This window comes from Prionailurus bengalensis, chromosome X (assembly GCF_016509475.1).
Source record: "Prionailurus bengalensis isolate Pbe53 chromosome X, Fcat_Pben_1.1_paternal_pri, whole genome shotgun sequence".
Classification (NCBI taxonomy): Eukaryota; Metazoa; Chordata; class Mammalia; order Carnivora; family Felidae; genus Prionailurus; species Prionailurus bengalensis.
Window position 1 is genome coordinate 58726863 of NC_057361.1, and position 15840 is coordinate 58742702.

Consider the following 15840-nt stretch of genomic DNA (forward strand, 5'->3'; position numbering starts at 1 on the left):
ACCCTGTGTGAGCTCTGATAGTTCTGTTTATAGGACCCTTTGTGGAATCTCATCCTATACATGTGGAGGTTAGTATTCAGCCAAAGACTCAAGGGAGCCTCTTTGCAGATCTTAACTTATTTTTCTGTGGAGCTCCCTCCTCTCTGGTTCTACCCTGCAGTTTCCAGCTGTCTTCGCCTCAGAAACCAATATTCGTCTCTGTCGCCTTGTGAGACTGCTGTGCCTTGCGTGGGTAGAAAGTAGAAAGCCACGGCCAATTATAGAGCCCACCTCCTTTATTTCGCTTCTCCCAGCGATCATAGTCCCACACTTCCTGTTGGTCAGTGTTTGAAAACAGTAGTTTCATAGCAGGCCACTAGCAGTTCTTCCATCTGGAAGGTCTTTTAATTTTGTTTGTGGTGTTTTCTGACATAGAGTAACTTACTTTTTTAAATTGATGTGTAATTAATATACAGTGTTATATTAGTTTCAGGTATACAATATGATTCAAACAGTTCCATACATTCTTAGGGCTTATCAAGATAAGTGTGCTCTGTAATCCCCATCACTCCATCCCCAAACCCCTCTCCTCTGGTGACCACCAGTTTGCTCTCTGTATTTAAGAGTCTGTTTGTTTGTGTCTTTTTTCTTTGTTCTTTTGTTTCTTAAATTCCACATATGAGTGAAATCATATGGTGTTTGTCTTTCCCTGACTGACTTGTTTGCCTTAGCATTATACTCTCTAGTGCTGTCCATGTCATTTCAAATGGCAGGATTTCACTCTTTTCGAGGGCTGAATACTATTCCATTGTATCTATATACTACCGTCTCATTTATCTACCTATGGATGGACACTTGGGTTGCTTCCATATCTTGGCTATTCTAAATAATGCTGCAATAAACATAGGGGTGCATGTATCTTTTCAAATTCGTGTTTTCATTTTCTTTGGGGTCAATAGACACATGAAAAGACATTACTAAACCTGATGTTTCCCTGATGGAAATGCAAATCAAAACCACAATGAAATATCACCTTACACATGTCAGAATATCTAAAATCAAAAACATAAAAAATATCAAGTGTGTTGGTGAGGATACGGAGGAAAAGGAACCTTCATGCACTGTTGGTGGGAATGCAAATTGGTGCAGTCATTGTGGAAACAGTAATGGGGTTTCCTCAAAAAATGAAAATAGAGGGGCGCCTGGGTGGCGCAGTCGGTTAAGCGTCCGACTTCAGCCAGGTCACGATCTCGCGGTCCGGGAGTTCGAGCCCCGCGTCAGGCTCTGGGCTGATGGCTCAGAGCCTGGAGCCTGTTTCCCATTCTGTGTCTCCCTCTCTCTCTGCCCGTCCCCCGTTCATGCTCTGTCTCTCTCTGTCCCAAAAATAAATAAAAAATGTTAAAAAAAATGAAAATAGAATTATCATATGATCCAGTAATTCCACTACTAGGTATATACCCAGAGAAAATGAGAAACTTCATTTTTATGTAGTTATATTTTTCAGTCTTTTCCTTTAGGATTCTCTTTGGTTATACTTGTTTAAAAGATCTCCCCTACCCCTAAGATACTCAACTGTATTCTCTTCTAATACATATCATATTTTAAATTTTTGAATGTTTATTGACTTAAAAAAATAGATTCTATGGTATAAGGTAAATATCTAACTTACTTTCTCTTCCAAATGATTAGCCAAAGGGTCCTAAGTTCTATTTATGGAATAGTCTATCCTTTCCTACTAAATGAAATGATACCTTTATCATATGCTGAATTCTTATGTATTCTTGAACCTATTTGGAGATTTTCTATTGTCTTTTATTTGTTTGTCTAATCTGCACTATTACACCAGATAGTATCACTGTGATCATCACTCAGACTTTATAATTTTAAATTCCTTGTCTTTCTTGGCTCAATTATTAAAGAAACTCCAAGATAATTTTTGTTAGATTCTAACTTGACCCCAAGTAAATAAATAGTATTGAAATCTTATTTAATGTATGGATTAAGTTGGAGAGCGTGTGTATCTTTATAATACCACATTTCTGTTTCTTCATTTATTCACATTCTTTTTACTCCCTCAGCAAAGGCTTCTAGTTTTCTTTGGATAATTTCTAGGTATCTTTAATTTATTCCCACACATATATTTTATAGTTTTTGTTGCTATTGAGCATCTTTTTGTTGTTGTTAAGTTTATTCCTAGGCAGTTTAAAAGTTTTGCTGCTATTGTACATATGCTGTTTTTCCCCTAACTGCTTATTAATTCTGAAGTTTTCAGTCAGTTTGAATATGAGTAGATGATTCAGTATTATTCATAGGTTAATACAATGCTTAGTATTTATATTTCCATATACTAGTTTCTAAGTCTGTCTTATGAGACTACTCCGTAAAGTTTGGCCAGTAATAAATAAAAAGGTTCTTTTTTATCTGTCAATGACCTTCCTTAGATTGGGGCAAGATATAAATATTCCTATGTGAAGGTTAAGTCTCTCACATCATTGAAGAGAATAAAATCACTCTCAACCCTGCTTTAGCCTCTTGCTGCCTTTCTTGCTCTTCCTCTTCTTCACAGCCAGACTTCGGTTTTGTTTTTGTTTTTGGTTTTGGTTTTTATTGTGATAAAATGTACACAACATAAAAATCTTGCCTCTTAAACCATTTTTAGATGTACAGTTCAGTGGCATTAAGTATGTTCAAAATGTCGTGCAACCATCACTGCTACCCGTTTCCAGAACTTTTTCATCATCCCAAACAGAAACTCTATATCCGTTAAACAATAATCCTGTTCTCCCTTCCCTCAGCCCTTGGCAACTTCTGTTCTACTTTCTGTCTGTGAATTTGCCTCTTCTAGGTACTTCATGTAAGGTAAATCAGTACATAGAATACTTGCCCTTTTGTGTCTGGCTTATTTCATCAAGGTTCATCCATGTTGTGTAGCATGATCACTTTTTTTTATTTTTTATTTTTTTTTTTTAAATTTTTTTTTTCAACGTTTATTTATTTTTGGGACAGAGAGAGACAGAGCATGAACGGGGGAGGGGCAGAGAGAGAGGGAGACACAGAATCGGAAACAGGCTCCAGGCTCCGAGCCATCAGCCCAGAGCCCGACGCGGGGCTCGAACTCACGGACCGCGAGATCGTGACCTGGCTGAAGTCGGACGCTTAACCGACTGCGCCACCCAGGCGCCCCATGATCACTTTTTTTTAATGAGTACGTAACGTTTCTCTCCTTTTCTTTACCTACCATTCATACCTCATTCAGCCTTAACCTGGCTTCTGCCTGTCCAGCATACCAAGTGAATAGGATCACATGATTGCCAGATACAGCTGGCACTTTTTAGTCGTTTTCTTGGCATCACCCCAGTATTGGACATCACTGATCATTCCTTTCTTGAAACTGTATTATAATCATTGGCTTTGTAACTTTTTAAAAATGTTTTATTTATTTTTGAGAGAGATCGAGAGAGAGACAGTACGAGCGGGGGAGAGGCAGAGAGAGAGAGAGACACAGAATCTGAAGCAGGCTCCAGGCTCCAAGCTGTCAGCACAGAGCCCGACGCGGGGCTCAAACTCGTGAACTGCAAGATCATGATGTGAGCCAAAATCGGACACTTAACCAACTGAGCCACCCAGGCACCCCGTGTATTATAATCATTGACTTCACAACTTTTAGCCTTTATATTCCTCCTACCTGTTAGATCATTCCTTTACCATCTCCTTTGCTGAATGTTCCTCTGCCTGTTCCTCTAACTTCAACAGCCACCTCTTTCCTGATAAATCTCAGTTTTATTCTGAGTGAAGGTCTGTGTACCCATCCCCCTGCTGAACATTTCCGCTTGGATGTCCCAGTGGAACTTCAGACATCCCTCACACTGAACGTTCTTCTGTCCTTCTCTATTCTAGCTGTTCTCCCTTCATCCTTTATTCAACTCAGTCCTTCACTATTTCCAGTCTGGGTTTAATGGGGGCACTAGTGTCACCCAGTAGCTGCACCTAGAAACCTCAGGGTTATTTTTAATTCTTTCCCTTGAAGAATTCTCCAACTTCCAATATATCAGTAAAGCCCTCATTGTATTTTGCCTGGAGTATAACAGCAAATAGTTACCTGGCTAACGTTCCAGCCTCTAGACTTATTAACCTAGCACTCACATTCTTGTCAGATGGACCTCTTTTTTAAAAGATAAAAAAAATTTATTTTTTATAAAAGGTCAAACAATATGGAAATATATAAAATTTAAAAATTAAAGCTTCTGCCTACCCTCCTAACCCCATCTGCCATAGTTTGACAGTAAAACAGAGGTAACCATTTTAGCATATATCCTTATATATCTTTTCCATGCTTTTTTTTCTTCCATGCTTTTTTTCCTGTACTTACACAAAGCATGTTTAATAAATTACACATAGTTTTTAAAAATTTATTTTTATAAGAATTGTCATTTTTACAAAGAATTATTTTGTAAGTTGCTCTTTGCTAATAAATATATTGTGATTTTTTGGAAATAATTTTAGATTCAAGAAATTACAAAAATAGTACAGAGCCTCGTGTACCCTTCACTCAGCTTCTGCCAGTGGTGACATCTTACGTAACTTTAGTTCATTATCAAAATCAGGAAATTGGTTTGGTACATTACCATTAACTAGGTTTCAGACCTTACTCAGTTTGCACTTAAAAAAGTCTATATTGTGTGTGTATGTACAGTCCCATGCAGTTTTATGCCGTCATGTAGCCACTACTGTTCTATTACTACCAGAAAACTCCCCAATGCTACCTCTTTGTATCTGCATCCCCCTACATGTACCTACCACTGTCTTGTCCCTTGGCAACCTCTTATCTATTCTTCATCTTTATAGTTTGGACATTTGAGCATGTTAACATAAAAAATAACACTTTTTGAGATTGACTTTTTTCACTAAGCTTATTTCCCTTGAGATCTCTTTTAATTGTTGTATGTATCAGTAGTTCATTTCTCCAAATTGCTGAGTAGTGTTCCATTGTGCCACAGTTTGTTCAACCATTCACTCATTGAAAGACAGGTTTCCCGTATTTTGTATTGTAAATAAAGCTGCTGTGAACATTTGTGTACAGGGTTTTAGGTTTTGTATTTTCATTTCCCAGGGATAAATGCCCAAGAGGATGATGGTAAACATATGTTTAGGTTTGTAAGAAACTGCCGAACTCTTTTCCAGTGTGTCTGTACCATTTTGCATTCACAAGCAATATATGAATGATCTCTTTAGTATTTAGTATGATCACTGTTTTTTTTTTTCATTTTAGTCATTCTCTAATTTCACTGAGGTTTTACTTTGCCTTTCCCTAATGGCTGTTGATGTTAAACATCTTTTCATATGCTTACGTGCCATCCATATATTTTCTTTGTTGAGGTATCTATTCATTTCTTTGCCCCAGTTTTAATTGTTCTGTTTTCTTATTAATGAGTTTTGAGGGCTCTTTATATATTTTAGGTACTTGCTCTTTATTAAATGTAAGACTTTTAAAATTTGCATTTTTAAAAATAAAACCAAAATTTTTTTGAAGTATAGTTGACATGTTCTGTTAGTTTCAGGTTTATAACATAGTGACTCAATTCTGTACATTACACAGTCCTCACCATGATAAGTGTGTAGTCACCACCTCTCATCATAGAACGTTATTAAATATTATTGACTGTATTCCTGATGCTATACTTTTTATCCCTGTGACTTATTTATAACTGAGTGTTGGCAAAGATGTGGAGAGAGAAAACGCTCATGCAGTGTTAGTGGGAATTTAATTGGTGCAACCACTGTGGAAAACAGTAAGGAGGTTTTTCGAAAAGTTAAAAATAGAAATACCATAGAATCCAGTAATTCCACTGCTGGGTATTTACCCAAAGAAAATGAAAACACTAATTTGAAAAGACACACGGACCCCTGTGTTTCCTGCAGTGTTGTTTACAATAGCCAGGGTATGGAAGCAACCTAAAGTACCCATCAGTAGATGAATGGATCATGTTAGATGTACGATTGACAAAGATTTTTCTCCCAGTCTGTGTTGTCTCTGTCTTTTGACACTATCTTTGGAAGAACAGAAATGTTTAATTTTAATGAAGTCCAATTTGTCAATTTTTTTCTTTTATGGAGTACACTTCTGGTATAACTCTAAGAAGTCTGCTTAACCCCAGGTCACAAAGGTTTTCTCTCATATTTTCTTTTCAAAGTTTGTAGTATCAGTGTTTCACATCTAAATCCATAATCCACTTTGAATTAATTTTTGTATGTGATAAGAGGTTTTGGTTGAGTTTCATTTTGTTTTGTCTGTGGATGTTCAGTTGTTCCATTTCATTTGTTGAGAAGGCTATCCTTTATCCATTGAATTGCTTTGAGCACCTTTATTAAGAATCAGTTGAGGGGCGCCTGGGTGGCTCAGTCGGTTGGGCGGCCGACTTCAGCTCAGGTCAAGATCTCGCGGTCCGTGAGTTCGAGCCCCGCGTCGGGCTCTGTGCTGACAGCTCAGAGCCTGGAGCCTGTTTCAGATTCTGTGTCTCCCTCTCTCTGACCCTCCCCCATTCATGCTCTGTCTCTCTCTGTCTCAAAAATAAATAAACGTTAAAAAAAATTAAAAAAATAAAAGAATCAGTTGAGTGTGTGGGTCTATTTCTGGATTTTTTTTAAGTTTATTTATTTTGAGAGAGAGACAGAGAGAGTGCTGTTTAGGGACAGAGAAAGAGGGAGAGAGAATCCCAAGCAGGCTCTGCACTGTCAGCACAGAACTCGATGTGGGGCTCAAACTCACAAACCGCGAGTTCATGACCTGAGCCAAAACCAAGAGTCGGCCACTTAACTGACTGAACCACCCAGGTCCCCCTACTTCTGCATTTATTTTGTTCCATTGATCTATGTATCTATCCCTCTGCATTGTACCATGATTACTGTAGCTATATATATATATATATATATATATATACACACACACACACACATACATACACACCCACATATATATAGTAAGTCTTGTCATCAGGTAGATTAATTCCTCTCACTTTATTCTTTTTTTTAATTTTATTTTTTAAAATTTACATCCAAATTAGCATATAGTGCAACAATGATTTCAGGAGTAGATTCCTTAGTGCCCCTTACCCATTTAGCCCATCCCCCCTCTCACAACCCCTCCAGTAACCCTCCGTTCTCCATATTTATGGGTCTCATCCGTTTTGTCCCCCTCCCTGTTTTTATATTATTTTTGTTTCCCTTCCTTTATGTTAATCTGTTTTGTCTCTTAAACTCCTCATATGACTGAAGTCATATGATTTTTATCTTTCTCTGACTAATTTCACTTAGCATAATACCCTTTAGTTCCATCCACGTAGTTGCAAATGGCAAGATTTCATTCCTTTTGATTGCTGAGTAACACTTCATTGTATATATATATATATATACCACATCTTCTTTATCCATTCATCCATCAATGGACATGTAGGCTCTTTCCATACTTTAGCTATTGTTGATAGTGCGGCTATAAACATGGTGCATGTGTCCCTTTGAAACAGCACACCTGAGGGGCGCCTGGGTGGCGCAGTCGGTTAAGCGTCCGACTTCAGCCAGGTCACGATCTCGCGGTCCGTGAGTTCGAGCCCCGCGTCGGGCTCTGGGCTGACGGCTCAGAGCCTGGAGCCTGTTTCTGATTCTGTGTCTCCCTCTCTCTCTGCCCCTCCCCCGTTCATGCTCTGTCTCTCTCTGTCCCAAAAATAAATAAACGTTGAAAAAAAAAATTTAAAAAAAAAAAAAAAAAAAAAAAAAAAGAAACAGCACACCTGTATCCCTTGGATAAATGCCTAGTAATGCAGTTGCTGGGTCGTAGGGTAGTTCTATTTTTAGTTTTTTGAGGAACCTCCATACTGTTTTCCAGAGTGGCTGCACCAGCTTGCATTCCCATATTCTTTTTTTTTTTTAATTTTTTTTTTCAACGTTTATTTATTTTTGGGACAGAGAGAGACAGAGCATGAACGGGGGAGGGGCAGAGAGAGAGGGAGACACAGCATCAGAAACAGCTCCAGGCTCTGAGCCATCAGCCCAGAGCCCGACGCGGGGCTCGAACTCACGGACCGCGAGATCGTGACCTGGCTGAAGTCGGACGCCCAACCGACTGCGCCACCCAGGCGCCCCTCTTTTTTTTTTTAATGAAAGGGAAGTTTGTGTTTGTGTTCAACAAGTAAAAGGAATGAGGTAAAATATTTAATTCATATTCCAGTAGATTGAATTGTAGGAGACCTTACAATATATTATGTAACAGGCAGTATTAACTATTTAAAATAATAAAGATTTACATCAGTTTAATAACTTCAGAGAGGTTATTTTTTTTAATGCATTATAGGCAAACATGAGGTACCTAGAATGGTCTCAAGACATCACCTTAGGGATGGGGAGACTGTCTTGGAAATGGACATGAGGAGCCTCCAGAAATCTCCCCCAGTTCCAGGGCCATACTTGCAAAGTGGTGAGAGAGAACCAAATGCCCCCTTAGAGGGCTGTAGACATAAATCCCAAGGGAGTGGAGGCCAGGGAAAACTTGGGTTCTTACTCTTACTCTATTTCTTATTTTTTGTTAATCATTGACAGTTTCCTACTGCTCATTTTATTAACCACACCGTCACTGTTTCCTCTGTTACCTCTTCTGTTCAGACTCCTGTATCTTTAATTTATAATCTGCCTTCACAAATAGATTTTTAATCCTGTTTCCTCTTGTCTTCATCCCTAATGTGTGTGTATTTTTTGTCTTCTCTATCATCTTGATGTTCATTGCCTTCTATTCCTTATCCAATTCATTCATCATTTATTCAGGTTTATATTTTTCCACCTTCCAGTATTTAAATCCTTTTTTCTCTTTCCAAATTAATTACTTTCCCTTATTCATCTATTAATGTTTCCACTCTAAAATATTTTGAAAATTATTCTATTTTAATAATATTCAAGGATATTCGTACTTTTTCTCTTTATTATTTCAGTCTCCCACACTCCCATCTTTTGTTTTTGTTACTGTGAGTTCCTTTTTTTTCCTCTATCATGTCCACTTTTCTTTCCTCCTTACTTCCTCTGTCCTCACAACTGTTTTGTTGCTTAAATCTTTGATTTTTTAAAAAATTATTTATTTTTAAATTTACATCCAAGTTAGTTAGCATATAGTGCAACAATGATTTCAGGAGTAGATTCCTTAGTGCCCCTTACCCATTTAGCCCATCCCCCCTCCCACAACCCCTCCAGTAACCCTCTGTTTGTTCTCCATATTTAAGAGTCTCTTTTTTTTTTATGAAATTTATTGATAAATTGGCTTCCATACAACATCCAGTGCTCATCCCAAAAGGTGCCCGCCTCAATACCCATCACCCACCCTCTCCTCCCTCCCACCCCCCATCAACCCTCAGTTTGTTCTCAGTTTTTAACAGTCTCTTATGCTTTGGCTGTCTCCCATTCTAACCTCTTTTTTTTTTTTTTCCTTCCCCTCCCCCATGGGTTCCTGTTAAGTTTCTCAGGATCCACATAAGAGTGAAACCATATGGTATCTGTCTTTCTCTGTATGGCTTATTTCACTTAGCATCACACTCTCCGGTTCCATCCACGTTGCTACAAAAGGCCATATTTCATTTTTTCTCATTGCCACGTAGTATTCCATTGTGTATATACACCACAATTTCTTTATCCATTCATCAGTTGATGGACATTTAGGCTCTTTCCATAATTTGGCTATTGTTGAGAGTGCTGCTATGAACATTGGGGTACAAGTGGCCCTATGCATCAGTACTCCTGTATCCCTTGGATAAATTCCTAGCAGTGCTATTGCTGGGTCATAGGGTAGGTCTATTTTTAATTTTCTGAGGAACCTCCACACTGCTTTCCAGAGCGGCTGCACCAATTTGCATTCCCACCAACAGTGCAAGAGGGTTCCCGTTTCTCCACATCCTCTCCAGCATCTATAGTCTCCTGATTTGTTCATTTTGGCCACTCTGACTGGCGTGAGGTGATACCTGAGTGTGGTTTTGATTTGTATTTCCCTGATAAGGAGCGACGCTGAACATCTTTTCATGTGCCTGTTGGCCATCCGGATGTCTTCTTTAGAGAAGTGTCTATTCATGTTTTCTGCCCATTTCTTCACTGGGTTATTTGTTTTTCGGGTGTGGAGTTTGGTGAGCTCTTTATAGATTTTGGAGACTAGCCCTTTGTCTGATATGTCATTTGCGAATATCTTTTCCCATTCCGTTGGTTGCCTTTTAGTTTTGTTGGTTGTTTCCTTTGCTGTGCAGAAGCTTTTTATCTTCATAAGGTCCCAGTAATTCACTTTTGCTTTTAATTCCCTTGCCTTTGGGGATGTGTCGAGTAAGAGATTGCTACGACTGAGGTCAGAGAGGTCTTTTCCTGCTTTCTCCTCTAAGGTTTTGATGGTTTCCTGTCTCACATTTAGGTCCTTTATCCATTTTGAGTTTATTTTTGTGAATGGTGTGAGAAAGTGGTCTAGTTTCAACCTTCTGCATGTTGCTGTCCAGTTCTCCCAGCACCATTTGTTAAAGAGGCTGTCTTTTTTCCATTGGATGTTCTTTCCTGCTTTGTCAAAGATGAGTTGGCCATACGTTTGTGGGTCTAGTTCTGGGGTTTCTATTCTATTCCATTGGTCTATGTGTCTGTTTTTGTGCCAATCTTTGATTTTTTAAAAATGTTTTTAATGTTTCTTTATTTTTGAGAGACAGAGACAGAGTGTGAGTGGGGAAGAGTCAGAGAAAGAGGGAGACACAGAATCTGAAGCAGGCTCCAGGCTCTGAGCTACCAGCACAGAGCCCAACATGGGGCTTGAATTCACAGACTGCGATATCATGACCCGAGCCAAAGTCAGATGCTTAACCAACTAAGCCACCCAGGATCCCCTAAATCTTTGATTTTTAATTCATGTTTCCATTTTTCCATTTACTGTAATAACTTATCTTTCTCCTTCTTGGTATATTTTGGTTTTTTTCATTTCTCTATTTCCATTGCTCTGCCATCCAGTTTCTGTCACTTGTAAGGGCTTTCTGATATTTAGGTTACATGAATTTATATCTAAGTTTTAAGACTTTTTGTTATTCCTATTAGGAAATCCTTTTCCTCTACCCCCTTATGTTGGGTATGGAGGCATGCAACCCAAGCTGACAAAAGAGTTGAATGGGAGATAAACCCCAAATTTATTCATGTGTCTGTGGGAGTTTACAAAAGTGTAGCTCGTGAATAGCTAAGATCAAGAGCTTATGCACCTAACTTCTAAAAAAAATGGGAAGGGGAAGGAAGAAAGGGCTTCTATGGGAAGAACAAATTGGTTTCTAGGGGAACAAACAGAAGATAAGAAAAGTTTGTGATGATTATTGTCTATGCAGGTGTGAGTGGTATTTTCTGTTGTTCTCAAGCTGCCAGTGAAGGGAATTTGTAAGTGTCATTCCCAGAAGTTTCTACTTTTAGTGACATAGGGGAAGCGCCTAGCAGGCTTTCCCTGCGCCTGCATCTGTTGAATCTCGAATGTCTTAAGGTTAAAGTAATCTTCTGAGAGTCAGCTGGGTCCCCACAATCCTATCTAATTGTTCTGGTAGCAGTTTCTTACTTAGAAAACCAATGCTTCTAAATGAAAACTTCTTTTTTCTTGATTTCCTAAAATCCCTAATTTAATGCTTTCTCATTCTTGACATATATCCTAATATATTTTCTATTTCTTGTTAGGATTAACTTTTTCCATAATCCTTTTTGCACCTGTGCCTTTTTTTTTATTTGCACAATTTTCTTTAGGTTCTTGACTGCCCTCACTTGCTTTCTTTTTGTCTTTTCCTGCTCATTCTGTTCAGCTCATTTCCTGGCTGAGATGGCACTACCTTTGTTCTCTCCTGTTCTGTTCTGTTTCTAGTTGCACTTGTACCTTCACATTCTTTGTCCCTCCCTTTTCTTTTCCATTTTGATTAACCATTGTCTCCTGATTTTAATTCTCCTTCACATTTATTTTAAACATTCTCTTCAATACAGCCTTGTTTTTCTAATTTCTTAGTTCTTCATCCTCTTCTAATCTAACAAGATTTTAGAAACAACTTGTCAAGCTCAATGTAACAAAAGGGTATAGATTTTGTTGGAAATTGTGTTGAATTTTAAATATTGGTGAGGACTGTCACTTTGTGATGTAGGGTATTACGATTTATAAATGTTCTATGTAGAATATTTTCTTTCTTAACAGTGTTCAACAGATTTGTACAATTTTACCCAAGAAATTCTTGCACAAATTTGAGATTATTTCATAGTATTATTATTACAAATCCTAAATTTTCTAAAATTACACTGCCTAAAGAAAATAACTTCCAAAATAATGAGATGTGTTACCACTTTAATACTTTTCTCTAGGGCTTTAAACTTATTTTGAGTGTTGACCATCTTATAATCAGTGAATAATGACAATTACATCTTTTCATTTTCTAGAATGCTTATTCTTTTTTGTTTGTTTGTTTACCACATATATTAGGAGCTAAAATGCAATAAAACGTGTGGACATGATAGTTGGTATAGTTCTAACATTATTGATTTAAAAGAGCATTGGGCTTCATGATTTATTAGTTTGTTCTATGTTTATATTAGTTAACTACCTTGCATAAAGTCAATAATCTCCTTTATGTTTATAATATATTAAGGGCTTAAATTTTTATAATAAATGAATATTGAATATAAAAAATTATTTTTGAGAGAGAGCTCAAGTGGTGGAGGGGAAGTGAGAGGGGGACAGAGGATCGGAAGTGGGCTCTGCACTGACAGCAGCAAGCCTGATGTGGGGCTCAAATCACAAACCCTGAGATCATGACCTGAGCCGAAGTCTGACGCTCAGCTGACTGAGCCACGCAGGCGCCCCCTCCCTTTATTCTTTCTATAAATTTTATTTTTCTTTTGCCTTCTTACTCATATTTTAGAGAAGTCTTTATATACATACAGAGAAGTCTTGCCAAGATTTTGATAAGAATTGAGGTAAACCTGGAGATCAGTTTTGGGGAAGATTGACATGGTTATTGATCCTGTCTTATTGTTCGTACGTATTAGATCCCTCTCATTCTTTTTAATGCATCCCATAGCATAGATATATGTATCAATTTATTTAACCATCCCCCCTGTTGGGTATTTAAAGTGTTTGTATAATGCTGGCTTGCAAACCTCTTTCCACTATTTTTTCTTAAACGTTTATTTATTTTTGAGACAGAGAGAGACAGAGCATGAACGGGGGAGGGGCAGAGAGAGAGGGAGACACAGAATCTGAAACAGGCTCCAGGCTCTGAGCGGTCAGCACAGAGCCCGACGCGGGGCTCAAACTCACGGACCGCGAGATTGTGACCTGAGCCGAAGTCGGACGCCCAACCGACTGAGCCACCCAGACGCCCCTCTTTTCACTATTTTTATATTTCATTGATATTGTGCACTTTTAGGGAGTATTTCTATAGGAAATTTTGATATATGTTCTAAAATTGTGTTCTAAAAAGCTGTACCTCTTCATAGTGAAAAACAACAGTGAGAATGCCTGTTCCCCTACAACTTCTACAACATGAGAATTATCAGTGTTTAAAAATCTTTACGATGAAATTATTTCTGTAAATTCAAGTATATAACTGAAGTGAAATTTTTCCATCTTAAAAAATTACATGCTCCTTAAAAAAATCAAACCATACAGAATTATAAAAAGTGAAAAGGAACAATCTTCCCATCTTTCTCCTTTTCCCCATCCCATTCTCTAGAGTGGCCACTGCCAGATTTGATGTGAAGCATCCTGGACCTTTTTCTATACATACATATACTTTTTTGACAAAAGAAATCACATATTTACATTTTGTTCTACAGTTTTATTTTTTCACTGGATAGTATGTTATGGACAATTTTTCATTCATGTAAGTATGTCATCTTGTTTAAGTGAAATCTATTTGTATATGACTCAAAGGAAAAAGAGCTAGGGGTGCCTGGGTGGCTCAGTCGGTTAAGCATCTGACTTCAGCTCAGGTCATGATCTCACAGCTCATGGGTTCAAACCCTGTGTCAGGCTCTGTGCTGACAGCATAGACAGAGCTTGGAGTCTGCTTCGGATTCTGGGTCTCCCTCTCTCGCTGCCCCTCCCCCACTTGCACTCTGTCTCTTTCTCTCTCTCTCAAAAAATGAATAAACATCTAAAAATTTAAAGGAAAAAAGGGGTGCCTGCATGGCTCAGTCGGTTGAGCGTCTGACTTGGGCTCAGGTCACGATCTCACGGTTTGTGGGTTCGGGCCCTTCATGGGGGTCTGTGCTGACAACTCGGAGCCTGGAGCCTGCTTCAGATTGTGTGTCTCCCTCTCTCTCTGCCCCTCCCCCGCTCACGCTCTGGCTCTCTCTCTGTCTCTCAAAAATGAATAAATGTTAAAAAAATTTTTAAATAAAAAATTAAAGAAAAAAGAGCTAAATGAATGTCATTATGAATGTTTCTGCAAAAGATACTGAAATTGAATTTCTACTCTAAAAAAAATATGCTGTGGCTGAAGGGAGAGGGAGATTGTCCAGTGGTCGCTGTCGTTTGAATTTTCATTTCTATGAGAATACTGCTTTGTTCAGGAATTCGATTTCTACTTAAAATTTGATAGGAAATATACGATGTCTATAACTTGCTAGCCCTCTTGTGTACTATATTGAGCTAGTAGGTAGATAGATAGCAAGTATGAGGCAGCATCTCCCTGAAGTCTTGTGCTTATGATGAGTAAGATGGTATAATATGCCAATAAGCAAATATGTACCAGAATATATTAAGGCTACAACAAAGTCCATATTTAAAAAATATCATAGGAGAAAGTAAAGATTATTACTTACTAAAAGAAAAAGGAGACTCAAGAAAAAAACAGGCTTTCTTTCAGCGCTGGAGTTTGTGTAATGTATTTCCAGGGCACCTCTGTGGTGTCAGGAGAAACCAAACAAAACCTGAACATGAGGGATACAAATCAGTGTTAACTTCCTCCATGTTTATTCTTTATAAGCTATTGTAGTTGATATCATGTAGAGTTGGGCCAAGAGTACGGAAAGAAAAATGGCCACAGGTAGACTTAATGGTCTAAATCTAATAAGTGATTGCTGTAAGCTACGTGTAGACAGGAACCATGTCTGTCTTTTATCCCTGGTGCTTAGGGTAATGTTTGGCACATAGTAGAGACTCAGTAAATATCTGTTGCGTGAACGAATGGCCAGAGGTGGAGCTGCAGTACCAAGAAAGGAGAGTGGTGCTTCAGAAGCCATGGGATTAGAGTTTTAAGGAAGAAGTAAGTATCTGCTGCAAACACAACACAGGGCTTCCAAGGTCAAGTATGAAAAATGTTCACCACATTCGGCAGTTAGCACATCACTGTTGACTTGAAGAGAACAATTTTTATGAAGTCTTCTTTAACACTGCTTCATTCTATGACACATTGCTACTTCCTCTACAGTCCCTTATTACTTTCTCCATTATTGAAATTGTGAGTGTATAATCTTCATGAGGCGATGAAAGGCATCAAGGTCAAGGACCTGTCTTGTTAGTTTGTTCTGTTTTGTTTTTTAATTTTTATCTTTGTATCACCAGAACCTGGCACTGTACTTGGCTTAAAAATGAAGAGTTAAGGCCTGTTATGAATTGTACTCTACAGGAAAAGGTGTTTTGAAGTCATTATGTGGTTATTTTTTCCAATGGCTGCAGAGATATGATGTGACTGTTTAGCCAAGACTGTGTTATATGCATTTTTTTTTAATTTTAATGTGTATTTATTTTTGAGAGAGAGAGAGACAGAGCGCAAGTGGGGAAGGGACAGAGAGAGAGGGAGACACAGAATCTGAAACAAGCTCCAGGTTCTGAGCTGTCCGCACAGAGCC

The 15840-nt window shown here is 38.2% G+C and overlaps 1 protein-coding gene across 13 annotated transcripts in view; it reads left to right on the forward strand.

The window, feature by feature from the left end:
- TAF1 (TATA-box binding protein associated factor 1) overlaps window positions 1-15840 on the forward strand; it is an 87041-nt gene that overhangs the window by 54299 nt on the left and 16902 nt on the right. The gene's annotated exons all lie outside the window — the stretch shown is intronic.